We start from the raw sequence: 19362 nt of genomic DNA on the forward strand, positions 1-19362 counted from the left end.
TCCTTCGGATTCAATTTGTGTGTTTTTGACTGTATGTCATGAGATGAAGTGCAAAGATTGAGACTTATGTTGGTTGTTGATTGATGGAAAGCCTAAACACTTGTGCTTGAGTGAAACAGTGACTGTGAGGCTTTGGTTGATGATCCTTTCTTGATACCTATCATTCTTGCTAGCTTAATTTAGTTGTGATGCTTAATAATCATGTTCATATCTTTGAAAAGCTGCATGTCTTGTGAGAAGCTGTTGATTGAAGCATTGTATGTCATTCATGTCATGTGATTGAATTCTTTGGAACAAACACATTTGTAAATAACCATTGTGATTTTGTCACTTGAGGACAAGTGAATTGTTCTTTCTTTACTTGAGGACAAGCAAAACTGTGAATTTGGGAGAGTTTGTTAGTCGTCTTTTACGACTAACTTTTGTATAGAAAAGTTTCCAAAAATGTATATATTTCTCCAAATTTATGGTTCTTTTTGGTAGGATTGTAAATATTTCTTATTTAGTTTTTATTTGTGCTCAGTAGAAGCCTTCCATTTGAATTTAATGCAAATTTCACTTCAATTTCAGGTAAAAACGAGAAAATTTTGAAGGTGCAAAAGTTGCTGTCTCAAAGCCTGGACCATCCGCTTAGCGAGACTCAACCACTAAGCAATGCATCATCCGCTTAGCGAGTGAAAAGAATATTGAAGAGAACATGCCTTATCATCACGCGCTCAATGCGTAACCAACTCGCTCAGCGAAAAGATTTTCTCTTTCACGCTTAGTGCGAGAATGACTCTAAGCGAGAATTCACTTACTCGCGCTAAGCGCGCCTTCATCGACAGAAAGCCCTTTTTAAGCCTGAATTGTAGAGAGTGAAAAAAGGTCTGAATAGACTACGAATTGTGTGCAGAGAACATAGGAAAAGCTAAGCAAGGAAGCAAAGGCCCCAACTTTTAGGTAGATTTTAGGTTTAGGAGTGATTTCTAGGTTCATAAAGGTGGAGGAGACATCCCCATTGGTTTGTAATCTAGTATTTTCTCTGAAACCCCTTTCTTATCTGTGAAAGGTGCTTCCATGTAACGGAGGGCTAAATTGCTTTGTTGGGAAATTCTTCTTAGTACTTGATGTAAATATTATTATTATGTATTTGAAGTTATTTTCATGTGTTCAATGTTTCTATCTGCACTTATTGTCTGCATGCTTGTGGTCTGATCACCCATTGGTGTGTGCTGTTAGGAGCTTTAGCATTGGAAAATGTACCGCATCCTTAGAACTGGATAGAGCAGGGCTTGGTTATTGAATTTCGGGACACGGAGTGCAGTAATTTAGTTTTTATTATGCTGTAATCATAATGCTGTTTAAATCAGGTTAAGTTCAACAAGAGACATCTGAGAATGAAGTTTCATTTAAATTAGTCCAAATTCACAAGACATCAGTGTTTGGTATTTGAGCTCTCGGCATAGAACACAAAAATAATTTTAAATAGAGAAAAACCTTAATTGCATCAAGTATCTCAGCAGAAGAACCCAACGCTTTTACATATTTGTTTTCACACCCAATTGTTTAATGTTTTTTATTAGAATAGAAACCATTACTGTTTTTAATGCATAATACTTAATTTTTCATACAAATTCCTATTTACTGAATGATGTTTTACCAAGTAAAATAAGTTCCCTGAGTTCGATACTTGGTTCACACTGTTTTAATTATTTACTTGACAACCCGGTGCACTTGCCGGTTAGATTTCACATCCACAAAAACAAGTAGTACCAGGATGCGAATAAAGACGCACCCCGAGTCTCGCCTCGCCCTCCCACCAAAGGGTAGGTTGCGACATATAGTAATTAGAATGTACTCATAACCAAAAAACCTAGGGAAAGGATCCATTAAGTCAATTCCTCACACTTCAAAAAATTCTACCACAAGCATATTATTCTAAGACATCTCAAGGAATTTGGACAAAGCACTATGAATGTATGAATACATGATCTTGATGATGCCAAAAGAATAATCAAACAAGGTTGCTTTCAAGATTACTTCAACAAACATTCAAAGGTTAAGCATTGCTTCAAGATTAATACAAGGTTTCTTCAATAAACAAGCATTGCTTCAAGATTAATTCAAGAACAAGCTTTGCCTAAAAACAAAGTGTTTCCAAGACATCCAAGAAACTGGTAATCGATTACCAGAAGACAATTTTGAAAAAACAACTTTTAGAAGGGTTTTGAAATTTGAATTTAAAAGTTGTAATTGATTACCATTGATGTGTAATCGATTACCAACAACGAAACTCTTGAAATTCAATTTGAAAAGTCATGACCCTTCAAAATATAACTGTGTATTTGATTACCGGAAATCTGTAATCGATTACCAGTGAAAAATTTAGAAAAAACTTTTTGAAAAGACACATCTCTTCAAACCATTTTGAAAAGGCATGAAGGGCCTATATATATGTATGTCTGACTTCAACAAGTAAGAGAGAGATATTCTAAGAGAACTTCATTACCAAATGCTCTATCAACAACTCTTGGGCAAACACTTGCAAATCTATTGAGAGTTCATCTAGGAATTTCAAATTCTATTATCATCTATAAAAGAAAGAAATTCCTCTAGGAACTTCAATTTGCATTATCCACTCTAAAAGAGAGAAATCATTATGTTCATCTCAAAAAGTCAGTTGTAATCAAGAGACTGGTTGTCTCTTGAATTGTGAGTTTCATGAACACAAGGGAAAGGGATCCCTCAGGTGTTTAGAAGTTGTAAAAAGGATTTTTACAAGGTTAGTGGAAATCTCAAGTGGGTTGCTTGAGGACTGGACGTAGGCACGGGAAGTGGCCCAACCAGTATAAATTGAGTTTGCATTTCTCTCTTCCTTTATCTCAGTTATTTTACTACATTTTACTTTGTCTTGCACATTTAAAAGAACATTGTTAAATTGATTTCTTCTTCTTCTTCTACATTCTAAAAACTATCATTTAAATGGGGGGTTAAAGTTTGTTAGTGGGAAAATTTAGAAACTTAATTCACCCCTCCTCTTAAGTTATTGAGGTCACTTGTTCCACAAGCACCGGGATGTTGACAACTATCACAAGACCTCACATATTCATTTGCATCCCTCTGATGGGTAGGCCAAAAGAAGCCACATTGGAGGACCTTGTAGGCTATCCTCGTGGGATCATTGTGGCCCCAACCAGCATACAATGACAATGTTGGAAAATGGAACTTACCTCCTCACAAGGCACACAATGTCTTAACACATCATCCCTGCAAACCTCGTAAAGGTAGGCGTCACCCCAAAAGTAGTGTCCAATCTCTATCATTAGTCTCTTTTTCTATTGAAAGTTGAACTTCTAGGGAAACACATTGCATGCTAAATAGATGACAATGTCAGCATACCAAGGTGCTCCTAGTAGATCGACTGCAACCAACAAGTGCTTATTAGGGAATGTCTCTTGTATTGCTCTATGATGTGCCATCATTTTCTTCTATTTTCTAAACCCTTTTTGCACCATTTTAATTATTGATTGGTCTTAATTGTCAATTAATTAGGCAGTTTTATTATTTGGGCTCATTTAGCTAATTTGATGTTTTTAATCTAATTTCAGGAATTAATGAAACATTGGGCTTAATCCGGATTTTAGTTGTGGACTTGAAGAGGGCAAATAAAGCAGCGCTTACCTTAGTTAATTTCTAATTAGGAAATTTCGCAATTTTATTTTATGTTGTTCAGTGTTTATTTCGTTTTGGGCCAGAGTATTGTAATAGGGCCCAGTGACTTTGAGTGACTCTTTTTAAATAGCTGCCTTGGGATTCGTGCAAGGCATTCTATTCTGCTATTTTCATTATTCAGAGCTTTGGTTTTAGGTTTTCACGTTTTTCTGTTCCCTTGTTACAATTTTCGTTCTTAATGCAAATTTCCGTTTTCTGCTTCTAATTACGAGTTCATTCGTGCTTCTTCTTCTACTTTCATTTACGTTTCTGTTCATTTATGTTTCTGTTTCATGTTTCATTTGCGTTTTCTGTTTGAATCCATGGAAGGGTAGATTTTCTGGTGTTGTTTCCTTTTGATGACGAAGCCCAACTCTCTTTGAGGTTTCGCTTGTAATGTGGGTTCCTGGCAGTTTTCCCTTCACCAGTTATCCCAATTTCGTGAATATTAATCAGTGCACGCTTCATGTTCAATTAATTGCCTCTGAGCCTAACTTGCGTTCATGCTTAATGGACGAAGGGCTAACTGGTGTATGTGGTGCCTAATCACGTATTGAAAACCCTAAGTTGATTTTCGCTTAGTAAATTGAAACAGGGTTGGATTAAGTGGTTGACTGTTAGGGACGAATTTTCCATAACCTAGGATAAGAGAATGGCTTCTGAATCAGAGGAAACAACCCATTTTTAATATTAGTATTTTCGTATTCCAGTTTACTTGTTCTGCTCTTTAATTACCAAACAACCAAACCCCCCCCCCCCCCAATCGTTACTGTTACTGCAAGTATATTATGAACATTTGGTTTGTCACTGCTCGTTGGGAAACGACCTAGGATCACTTCCTAGTTACTGCATTTTCATGTTTATTTGATTCAGGTACGGCCTCGATAAAATTTGGCGCCGTTGCCGGGGAGCAGTGTCCAAAGGTTCATAATAGCTAGCTAGTGTTGTGTGTTTAATCCTTTCGTGTTTTATGTTTAATTGTTAGTATTGTGTTAGTATGTGTGTTAATGTTGTTTAGTGTCCTGGTATTTTGTTTAATGTGTGTTCTGTTTCAGTTTTCCCATTAAGCGTTTCCCCTGTTTCAGTCTTGGGTGTTTTGCTGTGAAGAGTGTGCTTGCGGCAAAAACAGAGTAGTAGTAGAAATCAATTAGAGACGGATTTTAGCGACCACCCATGCTGAATTATTTGAGATTTTTTGTTTTAGTAGCTAGGGTTGTTATTTTTGGCTGAATTTTTTTGTGGTAACTTCTTTTAATCCATATTTTGTGGGAAAAATAGCTAGAGCCTTTAGTTTGGTCAGATTTGAAAGTTCCAAAAAACTAGCAAATTTTGTGTTTGTCAAAACTTCAAACGGCCATAACTTTTGCTCCGGTTATCAGAATCGCAATTATTATATATGCATTTGGGGTAGAAAAACATTTCCTACGCCGTGGCAGCCGGCCTAAGGCCGGCTGAGGTCTCCATCGTCCAAAAAAGCGATTCTGTCAAAAGTTTTTTATTTTTCAAGTTTTATTCACTTATTTTTCTTAACTTACCATTTTTAGCTTTCATAGTTAGACTTTGAATTTTTGTCTGAAATTTTTTTGCTATCTTCTCATCATTTTATAAGGTTGCTCACAAAATTTCAAGTCATTTGGATATCATTTGAGGGTAGCTGTAGTTCAAACCTACACCTTTATTTACATGATAAGGCAACTAGTTGTGTGCATGCTGAATGTAGTGTATGACTAGAGGCAATCCATCTGACTTACAACCCTTTGATCCTGAGATAGATAGGACATTTCATAGATTAGTTAGGCATCATTTTATACCTTTTCATCATTCTGAGCATTCCATTACTGGTGAAGCTGTGCATTCTGTTATTGGTGATTTTGAACATCCTGATCTTGAGCATTATAATTTTGAGCATTCTGATTCTGAGCATTCTGATTTTGCACATTCTGAGAACATGGCACAACCTCCACCCCGTGAGAGGACTCTAAGGGAAATGGCTGCACCTGATTTCACCTACGAAAGCTTGTGCATCCAATACCCTGGTGAGGATGTCCCATATGTTCTTAAAACTAGACTGATTCATTTGCTTCCAAAGTTTCATGGCCTTGCAGGTGAAGACCCGCACAAACATTTGAAAGAATTTCACATTGTCTGCTCCACCATGAAACCCCCAGATGTCCAAGAGGATCACATATTTCCGAAGGCTTTTCCTCATTCATTAGAGGGAGTGGCAAAGGACTGGCTGTATTACCTTGCTCCAAGGTCCATCACGAGCTGGGATGACCTTAAGAGAGTATTCTTAGAGAAATTTTTCCCTACTTCTAGGACCACAGCCATCAGGAAGGATATCTCAGGTATTAGACAACTCAGTGGAGAGAGCCTGTATGAGTACTGGGAGAGATTTAAGAAACTATGTGCCAGTTGCCCCCACCATCAGATTTCAAAATAGCTTCTTCTCCAATATTTTTATGAAGGACTCAGTAATATGGAGAGAAGTATGATAGATGCTGCCAGTGGTGGAGCCCTTGGAGACATGACTCCTGCTGAAGCCAGAAATTTAATTGAGAAGATGGCCTCCAACTCCCAGCAGTTTAGCGCCAGAAATGATGCCATAGTCATTAGAGGAGTGCATGAGGTAGCTACAAACCCACCTGCATCATCTGAAACTAAGAAGCTTGAAGCCAAACTGGATGCATTGGTTAACTTGGTAACCCAGCTGGCAAAAGGGTCAAGCTGAGACAAGTAGTTTGCCACCAAATTTTCTGACCCTTTAGTCCTTTATCTTCAAGTCAAACTCCCAAAGTAGTAGTAGTATCCACCTAATGAGCCTAGGTTTGACATCTTGTTTACTAAGAAAAAAATCAATAGCAAAGTGATCGATATAAATAATGACTTTAGACAAAACAAGGTAATGCCTAAATTTATCGAAAGCAAAAACAACTACTAAAAGTTCCTTTTTAGTAGTGGTGTAATTTGTTTTGGCCTCATCTAGCATCCTACTAGCAAAGTAGATAGTGTGAAACACCTTCTCCCTTCTTTGGCCCAGAACTTCCCCTACAACCATGCCATTAGCATCATACATAAACTCAAACAACAATGACCAATTGGGGCAACAACCACAATGGCACTAATCAAGCACTCCTTCAACAAATTAAATGCACTCAAACACTCAACATAAAAATAAAAAATGGCCTCTTTGGTTAGGAGGTCGTTCATTGGCAGGGTCAATTTTTCAATCACTTCCACCTTGGCAGGGTCAATTTTAATACTAGTAAAGGATACTTTATGTTCAAGCACAACATAGTTTTGCACCATGAATTTCCATTTTTCTCAATTCAAGGTTATTCTAGTCTCCTTACATCTTTTCAAAACAAAATTTAAATTTTTCAAACAACCATCAAAAGATTGATCGAAAATAAAAAAAGCCATCCATAAAAATTACAATGTTGTTTTCAATCAAGTTAAAGAAAATTTTCATCATGCACCTATGAAAAGTTGCAAGAGTATTACACAAACCAAAGGGCATCTGTCTATATGCAAATGTTCATAAGGGCATGTAAAAGTGGTTTTGTGGTGATCCTTGTCAGCCAAAATACTCATTAAGACAATAGTAGAATGCATGACCAGATAATTTTCAAGCATTTGATTAATAAAGGGAAGAGGGAAATGGTCCTTTCGGGTGGCTTCATTCAATTTCCTATAATCAATACACATTCGTCACCTAGCAATCTATCTTACCACTATGAGCTCTTTATGCTCATTCTCCATGATAGCAGTGCCCACCTTTTTAGGGACAGATTGGACCAAACTTACCTATTCATTGTCGAAGATAGGGTATATGATGTATGCATCCAATTGCTTAAGCACCTCTCCCTTCACAACCTCCATCATGTTGGGATTGAGCCTCCTCTAAGGCAACTGATTGGGTTCCCGACCCTCCTCCATATGAATCCTATGGGTTCATAGTGTAGGGTCAATAGCTTTTATGTCATGGATGGTCCACCCAAAGGCTTTTTTGTTGTCCCGTAAGACCCTCAAAAGTTTATCCTTTTTTGTTTCTTGCAAACTTGTTGCAATAAAAAAAGACAAAGAAAAGGAGGTTCCTTAATGAAGGGTTTGGGCTTTGGCCCCCTACTACTTTCCAACTCTCCAAACCTCTTATTTCTTGTCAGTTTAGCATTACTCTAAGCTTGGAGGAACATCAATATTTCCTTCTCATGTGATACCCTCTTCCCCACACATATACGTTCTAATAGTAAAAGGAATAAGAATGCAGAATTAATTAAAAGTTTTTAAAACACATTTAAATAAAAGCATTTCAAAAGGGTAAAAGGTCTACATTCACTTTTCTAACATCATAATAGAATGTGTCCAAATAAACAATAAAATCATATTGGCTCAAAACAAGACCGTCCAAGACTTCATGCAATTAATATAGAAACCTATGCCTCAATGTCACATCCTATCAGGGCATTCTATTCCAGCGTCCTCTAGCATGAGGTTCTTTAAAATCATCCACCTAGTCATCTGCTCCCACAAACACAAGGTTCGAGATCATCATAGGATCCAAAAACAAATAACACACAGGGAGTGAGTTATCGCATTTCTAAAAAAGAATAAAAAAAGACGTAAACAAAATAAATTAGGGAAGTATTTATAACATAATTGAACTTAATACAATCCACGTCACTTCACCACTTTATCATTTAAAATTCATTTTTCTATCACCAATCACATTACACATGAATCAAACACTTGGGTCAAGACATAATAACACTCATCAATTTCATAATAAACAATTAGCAAGCGTTATGTAACAATTATACTAAGACTCAAGCCTATATGCAATGTGGTACCATGTCAGTGAAAAACCATGTTGAGGTGCTTAGGAGTACATAACAAGACACACCACACAATGGGTATTTCAAGTCACTATCACTAAGTAAAATCATAAGGTAACCAGTCAGGGTCACTCTGTTTTGCGAGAATGCTCCAACTAGATGGGATCAACATATGCTTAAAGGAGCACTCAAACCAAGTGTCTTTACCCCTAAGGCCTAGACACTAAAGAATCCGTTAGGGCCTTACCTTCCTGATTTAGGCCCAACCCCAAAAACAATTTTTGCATGCAAACACAGCTCATGAATTATATAATACGCACGACCTCACACTCATGTTTCAAGCACGTTTAACACATTGCGCTACAATTTAACACTTTAGGTTCCTAACTAGGAATCCTACACTTTCCCTTTAACACTGCGCATAAACACTTTTCTCAAGGTAAACACCAATAAGGTTATTGTATAATTCACAACTCACAACACAAGTATTGTCACATCAAGTGTTAACCACACACTTATTCATAACCAAATCTCATGTCCACAATTTAACATCTCATAATGTCATAATCCACTACCACATGTTTACATGTATCTCACAAATTAACACATGTTCAACTTTGCACTTATACTCAATCTCAATAACAATATTATAATCTCAAAGCAACATGTTATCCCACAATTCATCACATATTCAATTTATCACTTATATACAATTTCAATCACAATTTCATAATCCCAACATAACTATTTATCACACTAACTTATCCAAAACACAAACAAATTATACAAAAATGTTTCTCACAACATGGGGAGTAAAACCCCTCAATCAATTTCACATAATCATACAGGAAGAATTACAATAGAATAAACATCCCATAATAAACCCCAATTTGATGCTCTAAGGACCCTTACTCATGTTCATTCTAACCCCAATTGACTCATCCCTTACCTCTAAGTGGGTTCACGTGTGTATTCCGATAGTGATAGTGGCATCTCTAGCAGTTGTCTAAGATTCCTCAAGCTTTTCATTGGGTTGCTCTATTAGGATTTCCAAGCGTTAGAGCGAAAGACAAGGGATTGAAGCCTCCATTTTACTATCTCCGTGCGATGGACGTTTCTCGCTCTCTATGGACATTATTTAACAAATACCAAAAGTAGAGTTGTGTGAACGTGAATTGAAAACCTGGTGTTTAAATTTCACAAGGATCATAGTTTTACTGGAACAAGTTTGGGTGTATGCAGGAAAAAGAAAGTTACAATGCGAAGGGAATTTCTCTCACGCCAATCAGTGCTTAACCTATTGTTCATTCCTCACTCTCTAGGTAAAGAGAATATTTACCTAAGGAGGTGTATGTACCTCATTTTCTTTCCTGGTATCAAAACTCCTATTTGTAGGAGCTTCCTTGTCCTTTGCTAGACTTTCTTTAGTGGGAACTTCCTTTTGCTTCTCTGAAGAAGCTATTTTCTCCTTCTTGTACTTTGCATGTGGCTTCCTGCTCCTAGTGCTCACCACCATCAAGTCTTCCTTGGATTTGGGCTTAGTCTATAAGGGAAGAGCACCTTGAGCTCTCTAGGACATAAAAGTAACAAGGTTTGACACTATGGATTCCAAGGTTTTGAACCTCTCATCACTTAGTCATGTGCTCCATCATTATGTCTTGTAAGGTGGTCTTTCTTCCTCCTGCCTAGATCTCTGATTCTGATACTGAGGACTCTATAAGTGTTATGATTTTGACTTTACAAGTGAAAAGGCTTGTACACGTTTTGGTTTTGACTTTGTCATTTGCTCTGGTCCTTTTTCTTTTTCTTATAGAAGTTTCAGTGGTCTCTCCAAACTTGGTTGAAGGTGTTGGAGTAAGGGTCATAATCAGCACCCGTTCCACCAACATATTTGACCTATTCCAAGGCCTGAATATATGGGAATTCTCCCACCACATGTCCTACTTCCTCATACTTCTCACAAATAAGGGATGAAGGAGTTGGTGTCATCATCTGTACTTAAGCCTTCATTAGAGTCTCCTTTTGCTTGGTTAACATATTGATCTTTTGTTCAAGAGAAGAACTAGATGGATTAGCTTCCACCTGATGAACTCCAGTGGGTGTCCTAAGAATCCTTCTATCTCTTACACCATTATAAGTGGCCTTAATGATCTCTACTATTGGATTAGTCATTTTGTGCATGAGGTTATCCATGTTGCAGCATCCAAGCAAGATGGTAGGCCATGGAATTGCATCCTCTCAAACATATTAAGAAGCCCATGATTCAGCTCATAGTTTTGCTCCCCAAAGTTAGGAAGAACAATATTGCACGTGACTCCCACCATAGGGGTGAGGTAGTCCTACAAATTGCCCTGTTGTGGGTTAGCCTCATGACCTCCATTGCCTCAATTACCCTAATTTCAAATGTTTACTTTAGTCATCCTTCTCCTCCTTGTGTTAGTGTTGTTTTTTTTTACAAGCTCTTTCAATTGTAGGGCCGTACTCGGGAATTTCATCCCTATGAGATTGAGTTAGCATAAACTATCAAATAAAGAAAAAATATTAAAATGCAATAGGTAGTTGAACAAAATATTAGTGTGTGTGAATACAAAACAATTAATAAAATTTAAAGAGAAAAAAAGGAAAATTATAGACAAGAAATAAAAAAAAAATTAATTAATGCAAATTAAAATTATCTGAGAACTTCGCTACTAGTCTCTAGCAACAGTACCAAAAACTTGATGCTTAAAATATGTTGTACAAGGAAAAGTTTACCCTACACAGTAATATCTTAGACTCGAAAGTTTGAATATCATACCATAGAAATCTATTGTGCTCCTAAACAATTCAAATTACATAAACTAAATAGTTTTAGGGATTGTTTATCAATTAGGTAAAAGAGATAAAAAAATTAAGCCAAATAATAGTTTCTAAGAGAGAAATGTATGAGTAGAAACAAACTCGGATGATGAATTTACATGTACCCATTTTCCCCTAATTCCTATTTTAATTAAGAATCCTAAGTTATTGAGTAGATGGCCACTAGCATGTAATCATCTATAAATCAAAGTGAACAATTCCAATATAAAAGATAGTTCAATAGAACAACACAGTTAACTAAATAATATCAGAAAAATCAATTAAAATAGAGAATTAGAGTACATGGTTACAACTTTATCATAATTCGAGCTCTAAGGGTTTAGCCAACCACGGTCACAATATAGCCAAACAACATATAAAATAACATTAAGAATAAAATAGATCGAAAATCCTTACAGATTAGGACCCCAATTGTTTCTGGTGTAGGTCTTTCACTCAGAAACCCTTGCTATTCGAAAATAAGAAAAAGCTCGCTAAAAATGCCTCTCAGTTTCTATTTACACTAATGAAAATTAAACTGCAACATGGAGGTCAACATGGGTCGTGGTTAGCATGAGCCTTGTTAAGGGCAACATGACCTTGTTTGAGATTTTACGTGTTGATTCTCAATTTTGGCTCCAGAGCAGCACGGGTCGTGCTGATAGTAGCACGGTCAGGCTTGGATGTGCGATGTTGATTCCCAATTTCGATTCTAGAGAAACATGGGTTGTGCTATCAGTAGCACTACCGTGCTCGAATGTGTGACAGTGATTGAGAAATTTCTAAAATAATCAGCATGACTATGTTGGAATAGCATGGCTTGCAGGCGTGACATTGGTTGCGTTCTTTGAAGATGCTCTAAACTTCGTCTTTACTCTTCTCTTTTAGCTCTATTCTTAGTTTGTCAGCTTCCTTGCTCAACTGTTCACACTTAACACATATCCATAAGCTTTGATAACAAAATTAAGCTAAAACAAAATGAAATGGGGCAAAAGTTGGGGTTCAAACACAGTCCAATAACGGTTTATCACGAGCCAACAATTGCTTCATAGGACAAAGAATGTTGGGTTGTAACAAGCTTGATGTAGAACTTGTGTTGTAGAGCCAAAAGTGACATTGATTAATACTTGTAATTTGTTGAAGTTAGTGAAATTTGGTGGTTATCCAAGAACTAGACGTAATCTCAGTGGTGAAGACGAACTAGTATAAATCTCTATGTCTTAAGTGCTTCCAGTTCTTCTCTGCTTTAAATTAATCTAGGGTTTTAATTGGATTTTTCTTTGAAAATTGTCTATTTTGTAAAAAAAAAATATTTCATCGTCTTAGAGTGTTTTTAGCAAAAATATGTTATTTGTCTTACAAAATTTCTCTTGAGACAATAATTTTGTTCTTCATGGAAAAGACTTTAAAAAATTTCTAAAATCACAATCAAACCACCTTCTTGTGATATTTGTTTTTACATCTCCTAATATATATTTAATAAATGATCTTTTATTTTTAATATCAATTAAATAATTTAACTTAACATTAATTTCAGTTAGAATTTTTCATGATATAAATTATTTATCATAAATCTAAAATATCATTTATATGTTTAAAATTTTTATTTATTGTAAATTTTTATTATTATATAATTTATATATATTTCAAATTATCAATTTAGTTATATAAAATAAATATTTATTTTGTATAATTTTCTGTGCTGTAAAAAACCAATTTTAACAAAATTCTAAAACAGAAAACTTAAATTTATATAAAACTTCTGGACTGTGGCACACGGATCCAGACTATAAAATCAATCAATTTTTATTTAAATTAAATACATAATTAATTAAAAATTAAAGAAATAAAATAAAAATTTTGAAAGTTCTAGGAAAGTGAACACGGACCGACTTAGTCAACTAAGAGATAAATTTCTATTCTTCAAGATAGACCCACACAGCCTCACAAATCAATATATACATTTTCGACGTCTTGGACTGGGCTGCTGGCGTATTTGCCTACTCATATCACTCTTACCGTCACATGCCAAAAAAATGTTGTATGTACGTATCACTAAAACTATCGGTTTAAATATATTTTTTTCTCTTAAATTAATTTATATTTTAACTTTAATTTTTGTTATTTTTTCGACTAAACTAACATTTTACCTTTCATCTGTTTTTTTTTTTAACTCTATCTATTTTTCAAAATTTGTTTTTATTGCCTAATAATATTTTTGTGAAAATCTATTAACTGTCTTACAAAGTTTCTCTTAAGTCGATAACTTTGTTCTTTATGAAAAAGTCTTTAAAAAAATTGTAAAAATCATAATCAACCCTCCTTTTTATGATATATATCTTTACAACTTCTAATATATATTTAATATATGATCTTGTGTTTTTAATATCAAGAATGATTTAACTTAACTTTTTGTCTTTTTTAATCTTTTATTTTAAAAAATTTATTACTAATTTTAATTAGAATTTTTCACAATATAAATTATTTATAATAAATATAAAATATTATTTATATGTTTAAAATATTTATGTATTGTAAATTTTTATTATTATATAATTTATATATATATATATATATATATATATATTAAATTATCAATTTAGTTATATAAAATAAACATTCGTTTATTATAATTTTCTGTGCTGTAAGAAACTAATTTAAACAAAATTCTAAAACAGAATTTAAATTTCTATAAAACTTCTGGAGTGTGGCACACGGATCCAGACTATAAAATCAAACAATTTTTATTTAAATTAAATACATAATTAATTAAAAATTAAATAAATAAATAAAAATTTGGAAAGTACTAGGAAAGTGAACATGGACTGAGTTAGTCAACTAAGAGATAAATTTCTATTCTTAGCGATAGACCCACACACCCTCACAAAACAAGATATACATTTTCGACGTCTTGGACTGGGCTGCTGGCGTATTTTCATATTCATATCACTCTTCCAGTCACATGCCAAATATTTTTTAGCATTGTTCCTTCTTGTGTTGCTCTATTGATGATGAATGAATTGACATAACTCAGTTTCCGTAAAAAAGAAAAAAAAAAAGGAATTAAAAACTCTTACTCTTTTTTTTTACATCAAAAGACCCTTTAATTTTTGCTCGTTTTTTCGGCTAAAATATCATTTTGCCTCTCGTCTTATTTTTTAGTTTTTGTTTAATCTCTTAAGTTTGAAAATTTTTATTTTTTGTTTCTGTTTATATGCTTTTCTTATATTAAAAGATCTAATTAAATCTTTTAGAATTTTTTTTACTTGATAAATAAACTAAAAGATAAAAACATAATTTGATCATACAAGACATAAATTTTCTTTTTATCTATGTAAAGAACTAGATTTTTTTACATAAATATAAAAACTACATTTATAAGAATGGTGCATATTACAGTTTCTTCTATTTTAATTATGAGGAATTAAGTTTTTTTTATCTTATAAGCAAACTTTTAAAGTTGTCTTTGTCAGGAGATAACCCAATAGAGTAGTTTATGCTTTAGTGGTTCCAAATTATCCTTATCTATAAGGAGTGGAAAAAAATTAATTAATCAAAATTTTCAATAAAAATTAATTATGAACAATATTATTAGATATTCCGTACGAATAATATAATTAAAAAAAAAAACTATCCTTGTGTCTAAGTTTTTAGCAATGTTCCTTCTTGTAATAAGTTAACATAACTCCGTTTCTATATATATATATATATATATATAAAGGAATTAGATACTTTTTTCTTTTTTTAAGATCAAAAGACCATCACTTGGATTCATGTGAGTCTTATATGGGTTTATTTTTGTCTAGAGTTTCTTAGAAAGATGCAACATAACCTCCATTATGTTCCACCACGCTTTTAGACAAACTGTGTTCGAAAAGAAAAAGCCTCCCCAAAGCCTATATTAAATAATCTTATCAATTGCATGTCACATGAATTTGATTAGATTGTCTTGTATGTTTACTTCATATGGAAAATATAAGTCAACCTTTTATACAAATTCAATAGAGTAAAGTAACATTGTCTTTTCCATAAGACTAGATCAACTAATTATTAAATAATCAGAAATTTAATTATAATAAAACGTATTTGAAATATCTTCTCATAAATTTAATTACTTCTTTTAAAAACAATAATTTTTCGGATTATAAACAAACATAAAAATTTCTACATTTTTAAAATATCTAATGAATAATTACTAAAATATTTTAGAGAAAAAAATATACAATATCAGTATACAAAATTATTTTAATAGTGTCATCCAATCATAACATATCATATATAATAAGTTTATTTATTTTTATGATAATTACTATAAAAATTATATTAATTATGAATTATGATTGAAAAATTATTTTACATTATCATTAAAATCTTAAATTAACATAATTAATTAATAACTAATAAAAAAAATTTCTAGAAAGAACTAGGAAGGATCACGTTTTGGTCAAATAAAAGGAAATAAAAAATGTACAATTTGGACAAATAAAAGGATATAACAACTATTTTTACTTAATTTAAATTAAAATAATAATTAATAAATAATTTAAACAAAATTCTAAAATAGAAAAGTTATATTTTATTTTATATAAAACTAGTTTATAACCTTTGCGTACCCACGGGTCGTTTGTTAAGGGATTGCGCATTTTTTTAATTTGCAATATAGGTATAAAATGCAATTCAGTGTTGAAGCATAAAAAAGATGAATATTAATAACTAAACAATGGTGAAAAAAATGAAAATTAACAAAGTTAAAAAGCTTAATATTAAAAAATATAATTGTTCAACATGTAAACTAACAGAACATTGTTTTAGAATGCAGAAACAAGGAATTAAAATTAATTTACTATCGCTGTCTTAGAATGCAGAAACTAGGAATTAAAATTCATTCACTATCGCTGTCGTCCCTTTGTTTTGTTTTCTAATAACTATTTCCCAAATTTTTTCGTGAGGCCTGTAGTAGAATAATAGCTCGTCTCTATGACTGAAATCACCTTCTGCAAGAATTTGGTACCATGGTTGGACAACATACTTGTCACCAATGGCAACGTCAGGGATGACGACAGTCCATTGCAATGGAGGGCCAAATCTTCTTACAATTGTCATATGGAGACCGCATGAATTAAGAAGTATTGCTTCCATAGGTGGAAGTTTTTGCACATAAACGTAAATTCAAATTAATGTTTTAATAATAATTTGAATAGTAACGTAAATGTAGTTATTGTCCGTTACTAGGGGTTCAAGGGCACCAAGCAGGCCTTGTGTGAGTTCAATAGTCCAGACATGCATTCTGGATGTCAGTAGGGGTCTGCTGCATGATTGTTGGTCTAGTGTAGGGGTGAAGTGGAGGTTGAATACCCATTTTTGTTCACAGGCCAAAAAAAAGGATTGTGGTGGACTCGTAGATTGCTAAGTCTTTTCTGAAGCTTTTGAGGCCATCAGCAAAGAAGAATTTCTCTCGGTGCTGTCTGATTCGTATTTTGAACATCGCTCCATCATATTTGAAGTGGGCTAACTCCAAGTAGGTTGGTGCCCATTGTTGATGGTAGAAGGATGGTATTTCTATATAATTCTGCAAAAAAAAAAAAATGTGTTAAAGTTAGGTGTTTATATATTGGATGAGAAGAATAAGTAAAAGAAACAATGTGAAAAAAAGAGTAGTTTAATGCCACCTTGTCATTGTGGAAGGCGAAAATAGACTGTAGGATGAAGGCTCACCTCATAATTGGATAAGTTGTCTGCAATAAACCAGGCATGATAATTTTAGACGTAGAAGTGTTCCAAGGAAAATAAGATTTGGTGTGAAGAGAAGCAGTTTATTGAAAACAAAAGCTAAGTAAATGAAAGGTATTTAACTGACTTACCCTACTTGAGGTCGTTGACGATGTTACATTTTAGGGATGGCGTGAAGGTGATCGTTCTTTGCAAAAAACCTGAAATGAAATCTGTGGGATAAGCTTTGTTTTGGCGTGCTGTAGGAAGCTGAAATAGTAGACTACAGGCATTAAATTGTTGCATTTTCCCGAAGCTGTAACTGACAGAAGGTTAGGTTGCTTGGCAACTGTGTAGTCTTAATTGTGGTTTCTGAAGAGTTAACATTGCAGGGGCTTTGAATGATTGCAAAGGTACATAGGTGTGCAAGGAGCCGAAGGGTTATTCGTGTACGTGGAAAGTTTTAATGCTCTTTATATGTTGCACTGCGGAATATTAAACTAATAATAGAATATAATGAATTATTGTTCTATTTGTCAATGGAGGCAAGGGATATAACTCAGTGGTAGAGTGCAAGGAGCCGAAGGGTTATTCGTGCACGTGGAAAGTTGTTACTCTTTTTATATGTTGCATTGCGGAATATTAAACTAATAATAGAATATAGTGAATTATTATATCATGAATGTTTTTAATGCTAGCGTTGTTGTGTATGAATTGGATTTGAGAATTGGGCCACGAATGCGATCAAACAATGCAGGCTGGGATTTGGGACTTGACTTCTAATCTAATGAAGTTGGGCTTATATTGAGTATTTTATTTTTAAAAATGCAGAATAGAGGATAAGATGATTATAAATTCTGGGGAGGAAGTAATGCAACTGGAGCTTGAACTCATCCAATCTCCTGGTCCCTGTGGAAAGGAAAAAAGAATTTTTCAGATTCTTCCTTTCGGGAAGGAAGAATTAGATATTTTTTAGATGCTTTAGAGATGGGATTTTTTGGGTGAGCAGCAGGACAGACTTTGTGTTGACTATTTGTCCAAACAATGGGTTCAATAAGTTTTTGCCAATTACCATGACCTCCGAATGGAAAAAAAAGAAGTCAAAAAGAAAAAAAAAGATACAGAGAAGCATGAAAAATAGAATTCGTAATACTAATGGACATGGCTTGGTATATTCAAGGCCAGTGTTGTGCAGGCCTAAATGATTGGAATAAAGCAGCAAAAGAAGATGTTTATTTGAATAAATGGAAATGCATGTTGGATTGTTGTGTTTAATTCATATTGATAGAAAGCTAAACCGAAAATTCAGAAATTATTGGTAGAAAGCTAAACGTATTTGTATAATGCATATGTTAAATAGAAGCGAATTTGTATAAACCATGGAAAGAAATTTAATCATATGTAAAAGGAAATGCATATTTGATATACCATATCTGATATTGATCAGTTAGAGGAAGTACATATCTGATCTAAAAATAATTGAATTAGCTAAAGCTTTACAATTTAAAGTATGAGTAGTGTTAGACATGTATAAAGTTTATCTTAATCAAACAGACACCATTTTAAAGTTTGAAATATTGTGAGTAGTATTGGTTATTTATGGGTTAATTTGTAATTGCATTAATAATATGATAATCAAGATATTAGTGGTCCAATTTGTATCTTTAAAATCAACTAAAAGAGATGCAATTGATAAGTTCAATACAATAGTATACATTTCAATTGTAAGATTTGAATTGACCACATGATATTATGTACCTGATAATAGAAGATTTAGCAGTGGTTGATATGATCGTGTATCTAGCTGCATATTAGAGCGTGAATGGGTAAGTGTTAAATTTACTATGATGAGGAATAAAAAATGACAATTGTGTTGGTGCAGAAATTCTAATTACCTTATTAGATTATTGAAAACCTTTTTGAAAACTACATTGGTAGTATAAGTGATGTTTTTCTGGTCTTTATCATGGATAAAAAATTTCAATCCTTTTTTTGTCTTGACCCTTGATATTGCAACATATAATTGACCATGGCTAAAAACTAGTTTTGGTAAATAAAGTCCAACTGTAGATAGTGATTGCCCCTGAGATTTGTTAATTGTCATTGCATAGGAGAGCATGATTGGAAATTGCCTTCTCAAAAGCTTAAAAGGCCATGGTGATTGTGAAGGGGACATGGACATTCTTGGGATGTAAATAGTATGGCCAGAATTTTTGCCAAAAATGATTTCAGCCGCAATAACATGCTTTGTCAATCTTGTAATTATTAATCTAGTGCCATTACACAA

General features: G+C 33.6%; 1 long non-coding RNA gene and 1 other non-coding gene across 2 annotated transcripts; both read right to left on the minus strand.

The window, feature by feature from the left end:
• Positions 1 to 6019: 6019 nt before the first annotated feature.
• Positions 6020 to 6126, minus strand: LOC114404729. The gene has a single exon (XR_003665126.1). It is a non-coding gene; the product is annotated as a small nucleolar RNA R71 (small nucleolar RNA).
• A 9875-nt stretch (positions 6127 to 16001) lies between these two features.
• Positions 16002 to 17705, minus strand: LOC114371527. The gene is made up of 3 exons (XR_003658055.1): positions 17228 to 17705; positions 17036 to 17101; positions 16002 to 16935 (listed from the first exon to the last, which is right to left on the minus strand). It is a non-coding gene; the product is annotated as an uncharacterized LOC114371527 (long non-coding RNA).
• Between the last annotated feature and the right edge of the window lie 1657 nt (positions 17706 to 19362).

The sequence above is a fragment of the Glycine soja genome, chromosome 2 (genome assembly GCF_004193775.1).
Source record: "Glycine soja cultivar W05 chromosome 2, ASM419377v2, whole genome shotgun sequence".
Taxonomy (NCBI): Eukaryota; Viridiplantae; Streptophyta; class Magnoliopsida; order Fabales; family Fabaceae; genus Glycine; species Glycine soja.